The sequence below is a fragment of the Mustela putorius genome, unplaced genomic scaffold (genome assembly GCF_011764305.1).
Source record: "Mustela putorius furo isolate JIRA1106 unplaced genomic scaffold, ASM1176430v1.1 tig00003836_pilon_pilon_pilon, whole genome shotgun sequence".
Classification (NCBI taxonomy): Eukaryota; Metazoa; Chordata; class Mammalia; order Carnivora; family Mustelidae; genus Mustela; species Mustela putorius.
This window is the reverse complement of record NW_025421989.1, coordinates 33,155,310-33,176,156: the sequence shown is the minus strand read 5'-3', so window position 1 is coordinate 33,176,156 and position 20,847 is coordinate 33,155,310. Positions and strand designations below refer to the sequence as shown.

General features: G+C 39.9%; 1 protein-coding gene across 6 annotated transcripts in view; it reads right to left on the bottom strand.

The window, feature by feature from the left end:
* SYTL5 (synaptotagmin like 5) overlaps positions 1–20,847 on the bottom strand; it is a 140,915-nt gene that overhangs the window by 114,042 nt on the left and 6,026 nt on the right. Inside the window, exon 1 of one of the 6 annotated variants that reach the window (XM_013057494.2) lies at positions 5,563–5,601. The exons of the other annotated variants lie outside the window; for them this stretch is intronic. The gene's annotated coding sequence lies outside the window, so the exon portion shown is untranslated. Of the gene's footprint in view, positions 1–5,562; positions 5,602–20,847 lie in introns of those variants that run through there. 6 annotated transcript variants of the gene reach the window in all.

Here is a 20,847-nt window from a genome sequence, read left to right as displayed (position 1 = left end):
AGTGACAGAGAAGATGGGAAATCATACAAGGATATAAAGGAAAGGAAATGGCCCTGGGAGAGTTTCATTAACAAAATTAGCCCTAATAGATTTTTACTCATCTGTACCAAGACTGAACAGAATGGATTTATATATGAGTGGTCAAGGAGATTAGAAGGAGCTAAAATTTTATCTAGAAAATGAGGGTGTTTCCTCCAGGAAGTAGAACTGAATTGTGATTTTAATTTAGTAACATGGAATCTAACTGATAATAGTCCTTCTGGAGAGGAGACGGTGAGCCTGGGCACAGACAAAGGAGAGCTAAGGAGCTAGATGCCCATGATGTCCATTCAGGCACTGACCAAAAGGAAAGCACTTGGGCCTTAAAACGAAGGTAACCCATTTATTTCCCTGTCATGCATGGTCCATGTTGAGTGATGGGGCCTCCATCTAGCAAATTTCATGACATTAATCACGCAAATCATACAACCATTTCCATTTCCTCTTCATTGAATTTCACTTCCTCCTGGACACCTCTGATTGTAAATTGGCTTGCCATAAAGCTCTTTCTGGGGAGTGGATGCTGGGCCCTGCTAATGGAACACTCTGTGTTTGGTTGTATTTGAACCTATGGCTAATCTGTTATCTGTATAACAACCAAAAGAAATTTCTGACCCTTTGGAGGACAGCATCTGGGCTGGGATGAATTCACCTAAATCTCTATAATTGTTTAATGCCTCTTTTCAGCTAGTTCAAAGATCCTTCTGGAGAATCCTTTGCCCCCTCACACTTTCATCAGGTAAGAAAAAAGAGTGAAACAATCACCAGTGCCTTTTAATACCGGATTCTCATTATTATTATTATTATTATTTAGTTAAACATGCCTAGTAAAACACTAGTCTGATCAGAAGAAATCCGTTTTTGTTTTATTTTTCAATATGTTCACTTAAACAGAAATATTTCCGTGAACATTTCAGATGTGAATTTTCCCCTCTCTGCCCAGCAGCCTTGCCAAACTGAGCTAAACTATTTAAAAAGATGACAAAAATGTTTCTAAGTCATTCTTTTGCCTTTAAGCAAAGGCAGCTTTGGACAGGTCATTAACTACTGAGCACCAGAAAAGACACAACAACAAAAAATTCTTGGGGCGCCTGTGTGCTCAGTCGTTAAGCATATGACTCCCAATTCTGGCACAGGTCATGATCTCAGGGTCGTGGGATCAGGCCCTGCATTGGGCTCTGTGCTCAGTGCAGAGTCTGCCTGAGATCCTCTCCCTCTCCCTCTCCCTCAACCCCTCCCCCGACTCTCTCTTTAAAAAACAAAATCTTCAAAAAATTCTCACAGCATCACCAAAAGTCATCATTTTTTAAAGCATATGGGTTTTTTTTAATTTATTTTTTACTTTCAGCATAACAGTATTCATTATTTTTGCACCACACCCAGTGCTACATGCCATCCGTGCCCTCTCTAATACCCACCACCTGGTACCCTGACCTCCTACCCCCCACCCCTTCAAAACCCTCAGATTGTTTTTCAGAGTCCATAGTCTCTCATGGTTCATCTCCCCTTCCAATTTCCCCCAACTCCCTTCTCCTCTCTAACTCCCCATGTCCTCCATGCTATTTGTTATGCTCCACAAATATGTTTTGAGCAACACACAGTGAAATATAATACCGATTGATATTTTAGTCAAAGGAAAGAGTTGAACACAGCCTATTAAGGAGTACTTAAAATGCAGCTCTAAAAGTGAACTATTTCTGGAAGGGCTCTTAGGATGAAATTAATAAAAATAAAATCAGCTTCTTGTTTGTCACTGTGTGACAACACAACAGTGTGGGAGATTTCTGGCACACTTAGAGATGCTCAGGATACACGTGAAACAGCACATGCAAAATGCACCTGAGAGTGCCTTTCAAATGGCTGAGCCAGCAAGAATCCACGTGTCTGTCAAGGACCACAGAGATAAAGATGCCGTGGGGAGTGAAATAAATAGTTCTTTTCACGACAAAAGACTCAAGGGCTGGTGGTATGGAATCACATGCATTTATTTTCAGTAGCGCAGTTTTTTCCTACATGGACAACTGTGTGGCACATTCAATGGCAGTGCAGTAGTTGAATTATTTTTTTTAAAGATTTTATTATTTATTTGAGACAGAAAGTGAGTAAGCCAGTGAGAGAACATGAGTGTGTGTGGGGGGGTGTCAGAGAAGCAGACTCCCCGCTGAGCCAGGAGCCTGATGTGGGGCTCCATCCCAGGACCCTGGGATCATGACCTGAGCCGAAGGCAGACTTAACCCACTGAGCCACCTGGGCGCCCCTGAATTTTTTTTTAATTTCACAATGTTATTGATTCTCTGAACATTAATTGGGAGGCCAATTATATTAGCAGCTTTATAGCAATGTTCCAAGAGTGGAATGTTTCACAGAAATGACTAACACTTAAATAGCTCAACTAATCCTTAGAACTCCTTCACTAAATAAGTTCTAATACCCCCATTTTATAGATGAGAAAGCTGAGGCCTAGAGAAGTTAATTCACATGCCCGAGTAGTAAGTAACTCAGCGCAGTTTGGCTTCAGGGACCCTGCTTCTAATGATTAATGAGGTTGCCTCCCAGTCCCTCCATTGACCAATAGCCTCCCACAAGATGTTGTAAGATATTATATAGAATTTTTTTAAAAGTTCTTTAGTCCAACAAAATTTCATATATGTCCAGTTAAATCAAATTAAATATTTTTTCTCCTACGGAATTTCTCAGGGTGTCTGATGTTCTATTGTTAACTGTGAAGTTTCATGGAACATTCAGTTTGGAAAAAAAATTTCTAATGTTATTCAGTTCTTATCTTGGCATCTTGTATTTTGGTATTGCTCTTTCCTTTTTTAAAGATTTTATTTATTTATTTATTTGACAGACAGACATCACAAGTAGGCAGAGAGGCAGGCAGAGAGAGAAAGAAGGAAGCAGGCTCCCTGCTGAGCAGAGAGCCCGATGCGGGGCTCGATCCCAGGACCCTGAGATCATGACCTGAGCCAAAGGCAGAGGCTTAACTCACCGAGCCACCTAGGTGCCCCTACTTTGTTATTTCTAAATTGAAAACATCTTCCTACTTCTTTCACAGGACTACAACTATGTTTAAAAAAAAAACCAAAAACTGGTTAGGTGGGGCACCTGGCTGGCTCAGTCAGTTAAGAATCTGACTCTTGATTTCAGCTCAGGTCATGAGGGTTGTGAGATGGAGCCCCATGTTGGGCCCTGCACTCAGCAACAAGTCTGCTTGGGATTCACTCCCTCTTCCATTCCCTCCCACCTCTGTCCCTTCCCCTGCTCTCTCCCTCTCTCCCTCTCTCTCTCTCAAATAAATAAATAAAATCTTTTAAAAATGGTTAGGAAAAAATCTAAATAAATTGAAGAGAGAAAAATTCAAAAGAAAAATCAGAAGATATACTTAAATCTCATTTGGCAGCTCCCCTAAATGCTTTTTAACTACTATGACTATAAAATTCTATAATGTCCCCCCAAAGCATCATAGAAAGGATCACATACAAATTTAAAATAACTGTACGAAGGAAACCGCCACACATAAAAGAACCAAGTGAGGGACGCCTGGGTGGCTCAGTGGGTTGGGCCGCTGCCTTCAGCTCGGGTCGTGATCTCAGGGTCCTGGGATCGAGCCCCGCATCCGGCTCTCTGCTCAGCAGGGAGCCTGCTTCCCTCTCTCTCTCTCTCTGCCTGCCTCTCCATCTGCTTGTGATTTCTCTCTGTAAAATAAATAAATAAAATATTTAAAAAAAAAAAAAAGAACCAAGTGATGCCTTAATATAAACCAGGAAAATATTAATATCTTGAAAATATAATAAGATAAGTACAAGAAAATAATAAAATAAGGGGCAAATAACAGGCATCATACAGTATTAGCAATTCACAAGTAAATCACACAAACATGAAAAGATGCTCACTTAGCTCACTAGTTATATAAAGGCAAATTTCAAGGAGAAAACATTTTAACTTTCCCATTCAATTATAAAAATGTAAAATATAGGGGCGCCTGGGTGGCTCAGTGGGTTAAGCCGCTGCCTTCGGCTCAGGTCATGATCTCAGGGTCCTGGGATCGAGTCCCGCATCGGGCTCTCTGCTCAGCAGGGAGCCTGCTTCCTCCTCTCTCTCTCTCTGCCTGCCTCTCTGCCTACTTGTGATCTCTCTCTGTCAAATAAATAAATAAAATCTTAAAAAAAAATGTAAGATATAAAAATCTGTACCATCCAGTGTTTAATGAGGGTGTGCCTAAATAGGTAAGCTTATGTCCCACTGGCAGAAGGAGAGAGAAGTTCAATCCCTGGGTGAGATCATTTTCTGTGGATCTTCTCCATATCCACCATGTCTTGTGAGCAGAGCCACTAGCTGGCCTTCTGTTCTGGACAATCCTTCCAAGGACCTTTGTTTAGTGACCAGCCTTGGAAGACACTGTGTCTATGTATGGATTAAGGAACAGATTTGCTTATGATTTGTTGAACAAAGCAAGTCTCTCTCCAGGGAAGAAGGCAGATTTCCTGGCAGCTCATTGTAATAAAAAAAAAAAAATTGAGGTTCCCTAAGTTCAGGGTCCCTCAGCTATTACACAAATGCACTACATGGACTATTTTCACCCGAGCATTCGAGGACAAGAGCAAGCAATGCCAACATGAAACCCCTTGAGACATCCTGTGCTCTGAATAAAAGTCCATTGCATCTGACCCAAGAGTAGCAGGTCTTTAACCATCATCTGTAAAACCATGTCAGGCCTATACTCATTAGCCTGAAAGGAAGGTAAAATCTCAGAGCCTTTAGAATTCTCATCACCCCCCCCCTTTTTAAAAAGCTTTTATTTATTTGAGAGAGAGCATGAAAGGGGCGAGGGGCAGAGGGAGAAGCCGGCTCCCTGATGAGCTGAGGTCCTGATGTGGGACTTGATCCTGGGACTCCAGGATCATGACCTGAGCCTAAGGCAGTTGCTTAACCAACTGAGCCATGCAGGTGCCCCTCTCATCACCCTTTTTAGAGGATGAGTTGAATCTTTGAAAATTGGTCAAAGGGTACCAGGTTTCAGTTATGCTAGATGAGTAATTCCCAGAGTTCAACGGTACAGCATCGTGCTTCTAGTTAAGAACACTGAGTTATAGGGGCACCTGGGTGGCTCAGTGGGTTAAAGCCTCTGCCTTTGGCTCAGGTCATGATCTCAGGGTCCTGGAATCGAGCCCCGCATCAGGCTCTCTGCTCAGCAGGGAGTCTGCTTCGTCCTCTCTCTCTGCCTGCCTCTCTACCTACTTGTAATCTCCATCTGTCAAATAAATAAATAAAATCTTAAAAAAAAGAACACTGTGTTATATACTTAAAAAATTTCTAAGTGTCCTAACCAACTAACCATCCATCCATCCATCCATCCATCCATGTATGTATGTACATACAGAGGATGGGAGGAAACATTCAGAAGTGATGAATATGCTTATGGCATTGATTGTGGTGATAATTGCATGGCTGTATGCTTATTTCCAAACTCATTAAGTTGTATACATTAAATATGTACAGCTTTTTGTGCATTAATCATACCTCAGCGAAGTTTTAAAAATTAAGATGTGCAGAATGCCTGGGTGGCTCAGTGGGTTAAAGCCTCCGCCTTCGGCTCAGGTCATGATCTCAGGGTCCTGGGATCGAGTCCCGCATCAGGCTCTCTGCTCAGCAGGAAGCCTGCTTCTCCATCTCTCTCTGCCTGCTTCTCTGCCTACTTGTGATTTCTGTCAAATAAATAAATAAAAATCTTTCAAATAAAAAAATTTAAGATGTGCACTTTTGATAACTTTTAAGAATCCATCTGATAGAAAAATACCTGTGTATATATGTGAAGAGTATGTATTGATATTCATGGTAGCATAATTATCCAGTGAAAATTTTGAAATTGCCTCATGTTACAGCAATACCATGGTTCTATATTAAAGTGAGGTATTTAAAAATGTGTACCAACATGGGGATGTCTAAACTACATTGCTAGTTGAAAAAAGGGATATAGTTATGCTTTCAAATATGTATGCGTCTAACACAATACCATCAATATATGGATATTTATAATATACACAAATGCAAAGGAAAAGGCATAGAATAATATATATTGATCTGTTAATCAAGTTGCCTATAACAATGAAAGCTTAGGGGGTTACAGAAGAAATGAAATTTATATCCATATTGTTTATTATTTTCTTTTCTTTCTTTCTTTAACATTTTATTTGAGAGAGAGCACAGGTGAGCACAAGTTGGGGGAGTCACAGAGGGACAAGCAAACTTCCAGTTAAGCTTGGAGCCCAATGCAGGGCTTGATCCCTGAGATCAGGACCCTGAGATCATGACTTGAGCTGAAGTCAGATACTTAACTGAGCCACCCAGGTACCCCCCCATATTGTTTATTATTTTAGACACATTCATGTAATCATATATTCTTTATGTTTAAAAAAAATAAAAATAAAAAAAATAAAAATAAAAAATTTCAAGAAACAATAAGGTTTGGTGGCTGAGTGTGGTTAGAAGGAAGAGAGAGAAGCCAAAAATAATTTTAAGAATTTGACCTTAAAAGAATATAGGTGACATTGCCAATGATAGGGAATTTGGGTAGCTGTGCTGGTTTTGATAAGCAATAATGAATTTTGGTTTCAGACATATTGTGAATTAAGTGATACCACTTGGGCTCTTCTGTGTCAATTTCCTGCTTCCATTTTGTTCTACATCAGATTTCCTTTAAAACACAAATTGGATCATTGTTACTCCTAAGCTTAGGATCTTTCAATGTTTTCCCTTTGTTCCTTAAAATTCAAATTGTTTAATATGGTTTAAAAAACGCTTTATGATCTGACTCTAGCCTACCCCCCTCTCACGCATCTACCATTTAACCACATTCAACACTTCATTCTTCTAAAGAAGCCATGGTTTCTTCAACTCCAGATCTTCCTACCTACAAGACTCGGACTGGAACACCTTTTCCTCTCTTCACCTGCTCACTCCTAAGTATCCACATGCATCTGCCTAAATGACTGACTCCTAGTCTAACTGGGGTATCTGTGATATGCTGAATAATAACCTCAAAGAGGCTCATGTACTAGTCATCAGAACCTTTTCAGAGGTGACTGGGTTAAGGATCTTGAAAAGGGAAGATTATCCTGGATCATCAAGATGGGCCCAATGTAATAACAAGGGTCCTTAGGAGGGGGAGGTAGTAGAGCTAAAAGTCAGGACAAGAGGTGCAATGATAGCAGTAGAGGCTGGAGTGATGGTCTTTGAAGATGAAGGAAGGGTCTATAAGCCAAGAAAAGCAGGCAGCCCCTAGAAGCTGGAAAAGGCCAGGAAATGGATTCTTCCCTGGAGCCTCCAGAAGGAAGTCCTGTCAACACCATGATTTTAGACTTGAGACCCATTTTGACTTCTAATGAATGAGATAAAGACTAAAATATTGAAGAATCAATGACTGAAATAAAAATATCATCTCAGGAGAGAACATTGAATCAGCCTAAGGTGATGCTCTATGTAAAAATGGAAGGGGGAAAAGAAACCAAACTCAGGGCAGATGCTTCAGATGGAGAAAGTGGACAAGGTTCCAGTTCAGTGAGAACCACTGCACTGTTAGTGGGTTTAGAGTGGAATTTACCACTGAAATCACTGTACATGACATAATGGTGGCCTCTTGACCACGGATGCCATCTTCTTAAACTGTGGTAGGTTCTATTTAATCAGACAGTTAACACTCTGCCAATAATTCTGTTACAGAACGTCATAAAAAATTTCCATCTTTAGAACAGATGTATGCAAAATGAACAGAAAATTGTTTCACTTAATTAAAAAAAAAACATTGTCAGTAAGGACATAAGGACAAGGGAAAGATCCATCATACAAAATATAAGAGGGAAAGCAATGATTGGAATTTTCCTTGGAAACCTTCTATGTAAGTGGGGCTTATTATCTCTGCATACAGTAAGGGCACTCATTCCTTCATGTTTCAGCTATCTGTTGCTCAGTAACAAACCACCCCAACATTTAGTGACTTAAAACAGAAATTTATCACTATCTTTTGTAGTTTCATCGGTGGACTGGGCTGAACTGGAAGGCACTCATTTTGGGGTTTCTTTTGAGACTGCTGTCGGGTGGCAGCTGGGGCTGAAGTCATCTGAAGGGTGGCCTAGGTGGGATGGTAAGGACAACACACTCACATTTCTGGCACTTGATGTCAGCTGCTGGCTGGGAGCACAGCCGGAGATGTTGACCACAACACCTATATGTGATTCCTCCCTCATGGTAGTCTCAGCGTAGGCAGAATTTTTACATGGCAGCTGTCTTCCGCCCCCATAGACCAAGAATTCTAAAGATCTAAGCAGAAGCTGCAAGACATCTTAAGGCTTGCCCTTGGAAGACCCAGAACATTACTTCCACCATATTTTATTTGTCAAACAAATTGCTATAGTCATTCCAGATTAAAGGAGGTGGATTCGATTCCAATGGAATGGGAGTAGGGAAGAATTTGTAGCCCTCTCAAATGTAGCATAGGTCACTTCCTAATATATAAGATGTATAAGACTGTGTTTACCAGGCGGTTTGAAGATCAAGGGTCATGCATTCTTTCAGCTCTTTGATAGGAATGAAAAAAATTGCTTGTGCACCATGACTGCCTATTTACCGTACTGGATCAGTACAAATAGAGGCACTTTTAGCTATGCAAAGAGAAGCAAAAAGGGTTTGCAATGCTCAGCAGTTAAGAGAGAAGCATGCAAGAGTTATTATTATTTTACACACGCAGACACATGAATCAGTGACATGGTAGCACAGTTGGCAGACATGGAAATTATTTGAGACTTTCTTATAAACAAACAGGAATGAGGGTACTGGCGGGTATCCAGAGAAAACAGATGCCATGGATTCCAGGGACACATGAAGGAGTAACAGAGCAAGAAAAGATAATGTTCTCAATGCAGAGCCTGGCAAGTAAAACGAAAGTCTCCTCGAAGGATTTCTGCAAGACTTGTGGATGCTCCATTATTTGCAGTAGAGATTCATAAAGCTTTCTGAAGAATACCTTAGACAACCAGTAAGAACAACAGACTCTCTACCTTAAAAAAGCATACATATGTTTTAACAAAGAGATTTCAGGGGTTCATAAACTACGGTTACCCAAAAGCTTATATGCCAGACTCAATCACTGCTAATACGAAGCCCTTGGAATCAAATGCAGGCTCAGTGCACCCTCAGAGTCGGGGTTGGAGAAAGTGTCAATCTTCAGAAATGAATGGAATTAAAATTCTGCTCCCCAGAGAGAATAACTTGGACAGGTTACTTTAAGCTTCTGCATTTCAGTTGATTCATCGGTCAAATGAGAATGTTAATGTCCACTTCCTCGGTTTGTTGTGAATACGCAAATGAATTAATGTATCTAAAATATATAAACTGTATGTAAATGTATTAAAATGTATATAAAATGTGAAATGTCCTTAAAGCACAATATCTGGCACCTAACAGTTGCTCAAAACATTTGAGACCTGTCCATTCATTCTGCTTAACTTCAATACATCATCAAGAGAGATCAGTTAAAATGTTACTCCATTCCTTTTGAGTCACAAAATACTCACAGGTCTCTCTCTAGCTTCCCAGACTTTCCACTAAGAATTTGCAAACTTCTGGGCGCCTGGGTGGCTCAGTGGGTTAAGCCGCTGCCTTCGGCTCAGGTCATGATCTCGGGGTCCTGGGATCGAGCCCCGCATCGGGCTCTCTGCTCAGTGGGGAGCCTGCTTCCTCCTCTCTCTCTCTGCTTGCCTCTCTGCCTACTTGTGCTCTCTCTCTGTCAAATCAATCAATAAATAAAAATCTTTAAAAAAAAAAAGAATTTGCAAACTTCTTGGAAATTGCTTAGAAAGTCCACAGTTTTTATTAATAAGATTTTTAACAATATTAAGATTCTCATATATGGTAACATGCTGGAAGGCTCATAATATGAAATGAAAAAATCAGGATATAAAACTACTTAGGCAGTACGGTTTCAGTTTTAAAGGAAATACATACACACCTAAATATTACAGAAGAAAGAATGGAAGGAAATAAGTCAAGATATTATGTCTATCTATGGGGAGTTACATTATGGCTGTATTTTAATTTCTTCTTTATAATTGTCTTTGACAATGAACACATATTCGACACAACATCACTAAAAAATGCAGCAAATGTCATTGTTGTCAAAAATGTATTCTACCAATATTAACTCAGCTTCATACACCATGATATACAATGCATATATCCATGGATTATTATTCTTGGCTATTGAACAGGAAAATATTTCACTAGTAGAGTCATATAGGTTAATAAATCAATTGAGGTTAGTAAAGCCATTTTTTAAAGTTATGTTTAATTCATTATAGTATGTTCTGTCTGGAAAATAAAACAAAACAACCCAAAGGATGGACAGAATGGGTTACAGACTATTTAAATGGTCATGCAATGAACATGAAAAAAGCCATGTGTCAGAGCTGGAACTAGCAGATACGCAGATGAAAAAAGCATGGGCTCTGTCCCAAGGAGCTTGTCTCTTTTCTAATGGAGACAGACATAAACACAAAAAGAAGTTTTATAAATGCCAACTTGGCTTTGAGAACACAAAGCAAAGAACAATTAGGGAGAGGAGAGTGGCCATTTGAGGATGTGAAGACAGTAAATAGGACAAGTCAGAAGAACACATGACTAGTCCAGGGAATAGTGAATAATCCGCGGGCTGGGGGCTGAGTTAATGGTGGAGAGGTGCGAGGAAGGAGGATGCCAGCGAGGGAGGAACACGGTATCCAAACAAAGCATCTGGACTTCATGCAGTGTTTTGCAAACTGTGTCTCTGGGAATGGTTTCTTAGGAAACACAGCAAGGCAAGTTGAGTGGCCAAGGCTGTGGCGCCGACCCCTGCTTCAAACAGAGGAGCTCTGCTTTTATCAGGTCTATAAGCTGGGTTTCCTGGCCCGATTTTATTTGAAGAAAGAGTTCCATGACCTTAACAAGTCTGAAAACTGCTCCCATGCCATCAAGCTGTCAGATGCTTTTAAGACAAGAAATAGCAGAGTCAGCTTTCTAGCTGAGATCTGGGTTTTGAAAGACATCAGTTCTCAGTGATCATACGAAAAAGAGGGCAGAAGCTCCGTGGACAATGTGGAGGCTCCTGCAGGGGGTGTGAGGGAGAAATCAGGAACTAAATTGTGGTAGTGAGAAAGAACCTAAGGGTCATTTTTCAGATATTTGGGAATGATCCCAATAAGATCCAGCCACCAACTAGATGTGAGTGGTGAACAGAAGAGTGTGACTCCAAGGTTTCCGCCATGGGGAACTGTAATGGGTCTTAATTTTTATTGTATGTAAGAATCACCCACAGGGTTCGTTCAAAAACAGATTCCTGGGGGTCCATCTCCAGAGAATCTGATTCAATAGGACTGGAGTAACGCCTAGGAATGCTGATGGTAATACCATTGCCAGAGATTGAGAATACAAGACAAAAAAGGTTGAGAGAAAAAAAATGGAAATCCATACATGTTGAGGTCCAAGTGCTTATAAGGCAAACATCAACAAAGATGTATCCAGAAAGGCATCTGGAATATGGAACTGGAGTTTATCAGAGAAGTCTACACTAGAAGCCTTTAACTGGGAATCACTGGTGCCTATATGGTGGCAAGAGTTATGCAAGGGAGAACGTAAGAGGGCATGGATAGGAGCATAAGGAACAATGATTAAAGAAGAGACAAAGGAACAAATGAGCTGATGGAAAACTGAGAAGGGATTATCAATACAGTGGTGGATGCAGTTGAGTCTAATGATTTGGAGTCAAATATATCACTTGGAGTCTGTATAGGCCACCATTAAGTTTTTAATTAACCAATTGAGTAAACTGTTACAAACACCTCCAGCTACTTGAAATACCCCACTAAACCCAGAATCTTTGGAAAATGTATTATCTCAATAAATTTAGCACAATCCAGTGTTATATCAAATATTCCTTGCCCTAATATCCTAGTTTCTAGTAATACATAAATTAGTAAGTCTTGCAATTATTTTAGTGTATAATCCAATTCCTTCAAGGTCATGTTTTGTACTCGTCCCCCTGGAACATGCTAAAATCTCACCAGTAATTATGGATCCTGCAGTAACAAAGATTATTCGGGATGGGTGTTAAGAATAGACAACCTCTTGCATTATAGATAGATAGATAGATAGATAGACAGACAGACAGACAACCTAACTTGAAATGAGCCATTGGTTAGGAGATTTGAAGTTACTGATCAAGACCAAAGGAAAGAAGACTTCAAGATGGACATCTGAGAAGAAGTTCTACAATAGAGATTATAGTGCAGGAAACTACTAGAAGCCTGGAGAAGTTTGAAGATTCATGCATGTTCCAGTAGATCCTTTTCACAGGAGTCAAAGTGAGCTAAGCAGAAATGTCTTCCTACAGGTAAAACACACAGTCAGACAGCTCTTGCAAGTTCAAAACCTGAAGTTCAAACTCTGAAGTCTTAAGGAGCTTGAAGACTGATATAAGAAGATGCAATATTCTACCCATAAACTGAGCTAACTAGCCTCCAACCCCAATTAACCAAGCTCTCTTGAGAACAGCAAATTACTCCTAGGGAATCTTGCTTCCCAAGTCTTGATGACATGACCTAGCTGAGAAGACACTAGGTCCTTTGTGAAAAGCTATTCCTTGCAACCCCCAGGGAGCTCTATTTTTAAACTAAACCAGCAACTGACTCTCACCTGCCCAGACCTCTCTTCTAGAGGAGGAATTATCCATAAATACAGCCAACTTGCTGCCTCTTATACTTAGTATTTTTTCAGTCTGATGAGTAATGCTGTGTCTGCCAAATGCCCTGAAGAGCTATGGAGAGTAAGATGAACAGCATGTACGCTCCTCCAAGGTGGTCTTACACCATGGTCTACCCTAGGGATTGACACAATTTTTCTACTAAGGGCCAGCCAGTGAATACGTTAGGCTTTTCGGTCCAAGATGCAAAATCATGACTATTTTGTACATACTTACTAAACAAGAGAGAAAACAAATGCCCACAAATGTTTTATTGACACAATTTAAAAAATAATAACAAATGATTGCATTTGTGTCGGCAGGGTTTTTGTTTATTGATTGGTTGGTTGGTAACACAGATCCACTAATGAGAGGAATGGGATTGTAGGGCAGATAATATTTCACTTATCTAATGTTGGTATTCCTATAATCAAAATCATAGTAGGTCTGACAGTGTCCCAGACCTACTAAATTTGAACCTGAATTTTAATAAGCGCCCGCAATGATTTGAAAGCACCCTAAAGTTTGAGAACCCACCAGTCTAAAGTTTTGTAAGACTACCTGGGCTCCATCTCTATTAGTTTCGGAAAGGTAAGGAAAGCTATGGATCCTAGAAAAGGTTCACGAACCATTCAAAGTCCATTCAAGAACTCCTATAGGGTATGTAGCCCTGAAGTTAAGACCTCAGAAACTCTGCTGTCAGGCCCATCTCAGGATGAATATGTTCTAAAATTAAATTATGGGGATGATGTCCAACCTATGAATATAGGAATAAAACATTGAATTGCATACTCAAAATAGGTAGATTTTAAGGTATGTGCATTATGTCTTACTAAAACTCTTTTTAGCCCTGGAATAAATCCCACTTGGTCGTGGTGAATAATCTTTTTAATGTACTGTTGAATCCTATTGGCTAGTATTTTGTTGAGTATTTTCGCATCTGTGTTCATCAAGGATATTGGTCTATAGCTCTCTTTTTTGGTGGGATCCTTGTCTGGTTTTGGGATCAAGGTGATGCTGGCCTCATAAAATGAGTTTGGAAGTTTTCCTTCCATTTCTATTTTTTGGAACAGTTTTAGGAGAATAGGAATTAGTTCTTCTTTAAATGTTTGGTACAATTCCCTCGGGAAGCCGTCTGGCCCTGGGCTTTTGTTTGTTTGGAGATTTTTAATGACTGTTTCAATCTCCTTACTGGTTATGGGTCTGTTCAGGCTTTCTATTTCTTCCTGGTTCAGTTGTGGTAGTTTATATGTTTCTAGGAATGCATCCATTTCTTCCAGATTGTCAAATTTATTGCCGTAGAGTTGCTCATAGTATGTTCTTATAATAGTTTGTATTTCTTTGGTGTTAGTTGTGATCTCTCCTCTTTCATTCATGATTTTATTTATTTGGGTCCTTTCTCTTTTCTTTTTGATAAGTCTGGCCAGGGGTTTATCAATTTTATTAATTCTTTCAAAGAACCAGCTCCTACTTTCGTTGATTTGTTCTATTGTTTTTTTGGTTTCTATTTCATTGATTTCTGCTCTGATCTTTATGATTTCTCTTCTCCTGCTAGGCTTAGGGTTTCTTTTTTGTTCTTTCTCCAGCTCCTTTAGGTGTAGGGTTAGATTGTGTACCTGAGACCTTTCTTGTTTCTTGAGAAAGGCTTGTACCGCTATATATTTTCCTCTCAGGACTGCCTTTGTTGTGTCCCACAGATTTTGAACCGTTGTATTTTCATTATCATTTGTTTCCATGATTTTTTTCAATTCTTCTTTAATTTCCCGGTTGACCCATTCATTCTTTAGAAGGATACTGTTTAGTCTCCATGTATTTTGGTTCTTTTCAAACTTCCTTTTGTGGTTGAGTTCTAGCTTTAGAGCATTGTGGTCTGAAAATATGCAGAGAATGATCCCAATCTTTTGATACCGGTTGAGTCCTGATTTAGGACCCAGGATGTGATCTATTCTGGAGAATGTTCCATGTGCACTAGAGAAGAATGTGTATTCTGTTGCTTTGGGATGAAATGTTCTGAATATATCTGTAATGTCCATCTGGTCCAGTGTGTCGTTTAAGGCCTTTATTTCCTTGCTGATCTTTTGCTTGGATGATCTGTCCATTTCAGTGAGGGGAGTGTTAAAGTCCCCTACTATTATTGTATTATTGTTGATGTGTTTCTTTGATTTTGTTATTAATTGGTTTATATAGTTGGCTGCTCCCACGTTGGGGGCATAGATATTTAAAATTGTTAAATCTTCTTGTTGGACAGACCCTTTGAGTATGATATAGTGTCCTTTCTCATCTCTTATTATAGTCTTTGGCTTAAAATCTAATTGATCTGATATAAGGATTGCCACTCCTGCTTTCTTCTGATGTCCATTAGCATGGTAAATTCTTTTCCACCCCCTCACTTTAAATCTGGAGGTGTCTTCGGGCTTAAAATGAGTTTCTTGGAGGCAACATATAGATGGGTTTTGTTTTTTTATCCATTCTGATACCCTGTGTCTTTTGACAGGGGCATTTAGCCCATTAACATTCAGGGTAACTATTGAGAGATATGAATTTAGTGCCATTGTTTTGCCTGTAAGGTGACTGTTACTGTATATGGTCTCTGTTCCTTTCTGATCTACCCCTTGTAGGCTCTCTCTTTGCTTAGAGGACCCCTTTCAAGGTTGGTTCAACATCCGCAATCAGTCAATGTGATACAACACATCAATAAAAGTAAGAACAAGAACCATATGATACTCTCAATAGATGCTGAAAAAGCATTTGACAAAGTACAGCATCCCTTCCTGATCAAAACTCTTCAAAGTGTAGGGATAGAGGGCACATACCTCAATATCATCAAAGCCATCTATGAAAAACCCACCACAAATATCATTCTCAATGGAGAAAAACTGAAAGCTTTTCCTCTAAGGTCAGGAACACGGCAGGGATGTCCATTATCACCACTGCTATTCAACATAGTACTAGAGGTCCTAGCCTCAGCAATCAGACAACAAAAGGAAATTAAAGGCATCCAAACCGGCAAAGAAGAAGTCAAATTATCACTCTTCGCAGATGATATGATACTATATGTGGAAAACCCAAAAGACTCCACTCCAAAACTGCTAGAACTTATACAGGAATTCAGTAAAGTGTCAGGATATAAAATCAATGCACAGAAATCAGTTGCATTACTCTACACCAACAGCAAGACAGAAGAAAGGGAAATTAGGGAGTCAATCCCATTTACAATTGCACCCAAAACCATAAGATACCTAGGAATAAACCTAACCAAAGAGGCACAGAATCTATACTCAGAAAACTATAAAGTACTCATGAAAGAAATTGAGGAAGACACAAAGAAATGGAAAAATGTTCCATGCTCCTGGATTGGAAGAATAAATATTGTGAAAATGTCTATGCTACCTAAAGCAATCTACACATTTAATGCAATTCCTATCAAAGTACCATCCATCTTTTTCAAAGAAATGGAACAAATAATTCTAAAATTTATATGGAACCAGAAAAGACCTCGAATAGCTAAAGGGATATTGAAAAAGAAAGCCAACGTTGGTGGCATCACAATCCCGGACTTCAAGCTCTATTACAAAGCTGTCATCATCAAGACAGCATGGTACTGGCACAAAAACAGACCCATAGATCAATGGAACAGAATAGAGAGCCCAGAAATAGACTCTCAACTCTATGGTCAACTAATCTTCGACAAAGCAGGAAAGAATGTCCAATGGAAAAAAAGACAGCCTCTTCAATAAATGGTGCTGGGAAAATTGGACAGCCACATGCAGAAAAATGAAATTGGACCATTTCCTTACACCACACACAAAAATAGACTCAAAATGGATGAAGGACCTCAATGTGCGAAAGGAATCCATCAAAATCCTTGAGGAGAACACAGGCAGCAACCTCTTTGACCTCAGCCGCAGCAACATCTTCCTAGGAACAACGCCAAAGGCAAGGGAAGCAAGGGCAAAAATGAACTCTTGGGATTTCATCAAGATCAAAAGCTTTTGCACAGCAAAGGAAACAGTTCACAAAATCAAAAGACAACTGACAGAATGGGAGAAGATATTTGCAAACGACATATCAGATAAAGGACTAGTGTCCAGAATCTATAAAGAACTTAGCAAACTCAACACCCAAAGAACAAATAATCCAATCAAGAAATGGGCAGAGGACATGAGCAGACATTTCTGCAAAGAAGACATCCAGATGGCCAACAGACACATGAAAAAGTGCTCCATATCACTCGGCATCAGGGAAATACAAATCAAAACCACAATGCGGTATCACCTCACACCAGTCAGAATGGCTAAAATCAACAAGTCAGGAAATGACAGATGCTGGCGAGGATGCGGAGAAAGGGGAACCCTCCTACACTGTTGGTGGGAATGCAAGCTGGTGCAACCTCTCTGGAAAACAGCATGGAGGTTCCTCAAAATGTTGAAAATAGAACTGCCCTATGACCCAGCAATTGCACTATTGGGCATTTACCCTAAAGATACAAACGTAGTGATCCAAAGGGGCACGTGTACTCGAATGTTTATAGCAGCAATGTCCACAATAGCCAAACTATGGAAAGAACCTAGATGTCCATCAACAGATGAGTGGATCAAGAAGATGTGGTATATATACACAATGGAATACTATGCAGCCATCAAAAGAAATGAAATCTTGCCATTTGCGACAACATGGATGGAACTAGAGCGTATCATGCTTAGCGAAATAAGTCAAGCAGAGAAAGACAACTATCATATGATCTCCCTGATATGAGGAAGTGGTGATGCAACATGGGGGCTTAAGTGGGTACGAGAAGAATCAATGAAACAAGATGGGATTGGGAGGGAGACAAACCATAAATGACTCTTAATCTCACAAAACAAACTGAGGGTTGTTGGGGGGAGGGGGTTTGGGAGAAGGGGGTGGTATTATGGACATTGGGGAGGGTATGTGTTTTGGTGAGTGCTGTGAAGTGTGTAAACCTGGTGATTCACAGACCTGTACCCCTGGGGATAAAAATATATGTTTATAAAAAATAAAAAATTATATTAAAAAAAAAACTCTTTTTAAAGTCAAATTAAAGAATTTGAGTTTGGTGGTAAAGCATTGTATTTTTATTTTAAAGATTTATTTTTTGGGGCACCTGGGTGGCTCAGTGGGTTAAAGCCTCTGCCTTTGGCTCACGTCATGATCTCGGGGTCCTGGGATTGAGCCCCGCATCAGCTTTTCTGCTTAGCTGGGAGCATGCTTCCCCTTCTCTCTCTCCTCCTGCCTCTCTGCCTACTTGTACCCTCTCTCTCTCTGTCAAATAAACAAATAAAATCTTAAAAAAAAAGATTTATTTAGTTATGGGGGCGGTGGGCAGAGGGAGAGAGAAACTCACGCAGACTCTGATTATGGTGCCCCACATGGGCTCTATCTTACGACCCTGAAATCGTGACCTGAGCCAAAACCAAGAGCTGGATGCTTAACCAACTGTGCCACTGAGGTGCCCCAAGGCATTAGATTTTCAAAACTTTCTGTGGGTTTCCAGAGGACAACTCAAGGAGATAACTGCAAGAACTACAAGTTTTGGAGTCAGGAAGCTCTGAGTTCAAATCCCAGGTTTCCTACCTACCATGTTAAAGAAGCTAAGCTACCTTATCTGAGTCATAAGTAATCATAACTGTTCGATTACCCATGAGGTATTCTATTGTATATTGGGTTCTGTTTTTCCTGCTTCATTAGTATATACTTGCCTTAACTCCTTTTCCTTATGGCTCATGGTAAAAATGACAGCAAACACTCACATAGCACTTATATACATGTGCCGGTCATTGTCCTGTGGGGCTGGTTTACATATGCTAACTCATTCAGGCCTCACGTCAACAGGTGGAATTAGTTATTTTTATTATTACCATATTACAGATAGGCACAACAAGGCAGAGGGAGACTAAGAAACTTGCCCAAAGCCACACAGCTCATAAGTGGTGGAGTTAGGATTCAAACTAAAGAAGTTTTCCTCCAGTGACTGTGTTCATGACCATTATATGGTATTGTAGAATTTTATATATATGTATATATATATACATATACATATGTATGTATGTATATATGTATGTACATATGCATGTATGTGGATATGTATGTATGTATATACATATGTATATGTATACATACATACATACATATATAATTGTTAATATATGTTAAAAATTTTTATATTTCACATTTAAAGAAATAATAAATTTTATATTTTGTATTTAAAGACATTATATATAATAAATTATAAAATAATATATAATTATATATAGAATGTTATATATATAAAATATGTAACTCAGAGATGTATCATACTCACGTATAGTTTTGGCTTGCTCAATCTTGTACCAATCCCAGCACTCTGGCTTTTGAGGGTGCACATATGTATGGACCGAAAGACTGCACAAAGATGGACATGAAGGCACACCAGAAAAATGAACGACGGACTGTTGTAAATACAGATCCCTTTGCCCTGGGAGAGGGGGGCTCAGGGCAGAGGTGGGTTCAGGGACTAGTGCTGGTCTGCAGACTCTTACTGTCTGTGACAAGATATGTAGAGAACTGAGAGCATTTGCAAACTGTCACAGGAATTGGACACTGACATGACAAAGGAGTATGTAATCCGTGGACTCATCTCTTCCTACCGTGCCTTTTTACAAAAACACTGGTCTGAGGTGGCTTGGAAAATGAAAAACAAAGAAAGTGGTTCTTTGCCACAGATTGTTTCAGAAACACTGTTCTCAATCTGTTTTCATTTTCTTTCAATGTTCCTCAAGCTAGGTGTTCTCTCTACCAAGAAAAAGAGCCTGGGGTTCTGAAGGTCAAGTTTTATTACATGACAATGCAGAAAAGATGTAGGATATGACACAGGAGCAGCTTCCCCTGACTGAGAAAGGAAATAAAAGCTCCAGCAGTGGGTCAGGGTGTGGAGAGGGCAGAGGAGAATTAGCTTAGAAAGGGCCTGGTGTTACTCGGCTCCCGTGGGAATGGCCCAAAGAGCTCAGCTGGGACAGGGCACCTAGCATGGCTGAGACAACAGGAAGTCTTACAGGGGCCGGTAGACCTAAGGACCCAGAGAACACAGGTCCCTCTACCCTGGACAAAAGGTCAGAGAGAGGAGGCCAACTGGTGAGACACTGGGAACAAGGACAACACAGCAACAGCTCTGTACCTGCCAACAGATTGGGTGAGTCTGTGACCCAGGAAGAAAGGTAGAAATTGGAAGAGGAGGAAATAAATACCACAGGGAGACACCTTGAGAAGGACTTAACTTGACCAAGATAACTCACAGCCAGCAAGGACTCTGGTTCAAATCTATACTCTGAAACTTGTTAGCTCTGGGATCTTGGAGACATGACTGAACCAAGACATCACCTTGGTTACATGGAAAACACTAGAATAGTCCTTGGGGCATAGTAAATGCATGGAAAATGTGAGCGGTTACTAAGATTCTTCGTGGCAACCCTGGACCTACAGTTTATGTTTGCTGAGCCAGGGCAATAGTTTCCCAATATAACCAACCAAATATTACCCATGGATTTTCACCTCATTGTTCAGGAACCTGTGTGGTGCGAATATTTGTTACATCCTGTTCTGCCTAAGTATAAAGCCAAACACATCACTATTACCCACAAACACAGTAAGAGAGTCAAACGGGAATTCACTTGATAGAAAATCAATAGCTATTTGGTTTGTAGCGTAGAACTGATTTAGAAATGACCTGCCTGTGTTTGGAGCTCAAACTTGGTAACAGCCAATGAAATTAGATGACAGTTATGAGTCGTCTGAAGTAAGCTGACTTCTTCCTTCTTATACATGGCTAATGCAAACAAAACATTCCTGCCTTTCCTTTTTCCAAGTTACTGAGTAGACTTCCTTGTAGTGTTTTTCCCTGGGCTGGTCTCTCAATTAAAGGATAGTGATTCTTTGTCGCAAAATGTGTTTTAATATATATCCAGTTCTAGTCAAAATACAAAACTTTAAAATTATATATATTTGTTTGTAAGCACAGACATCTTTGGATATACTATTACTGC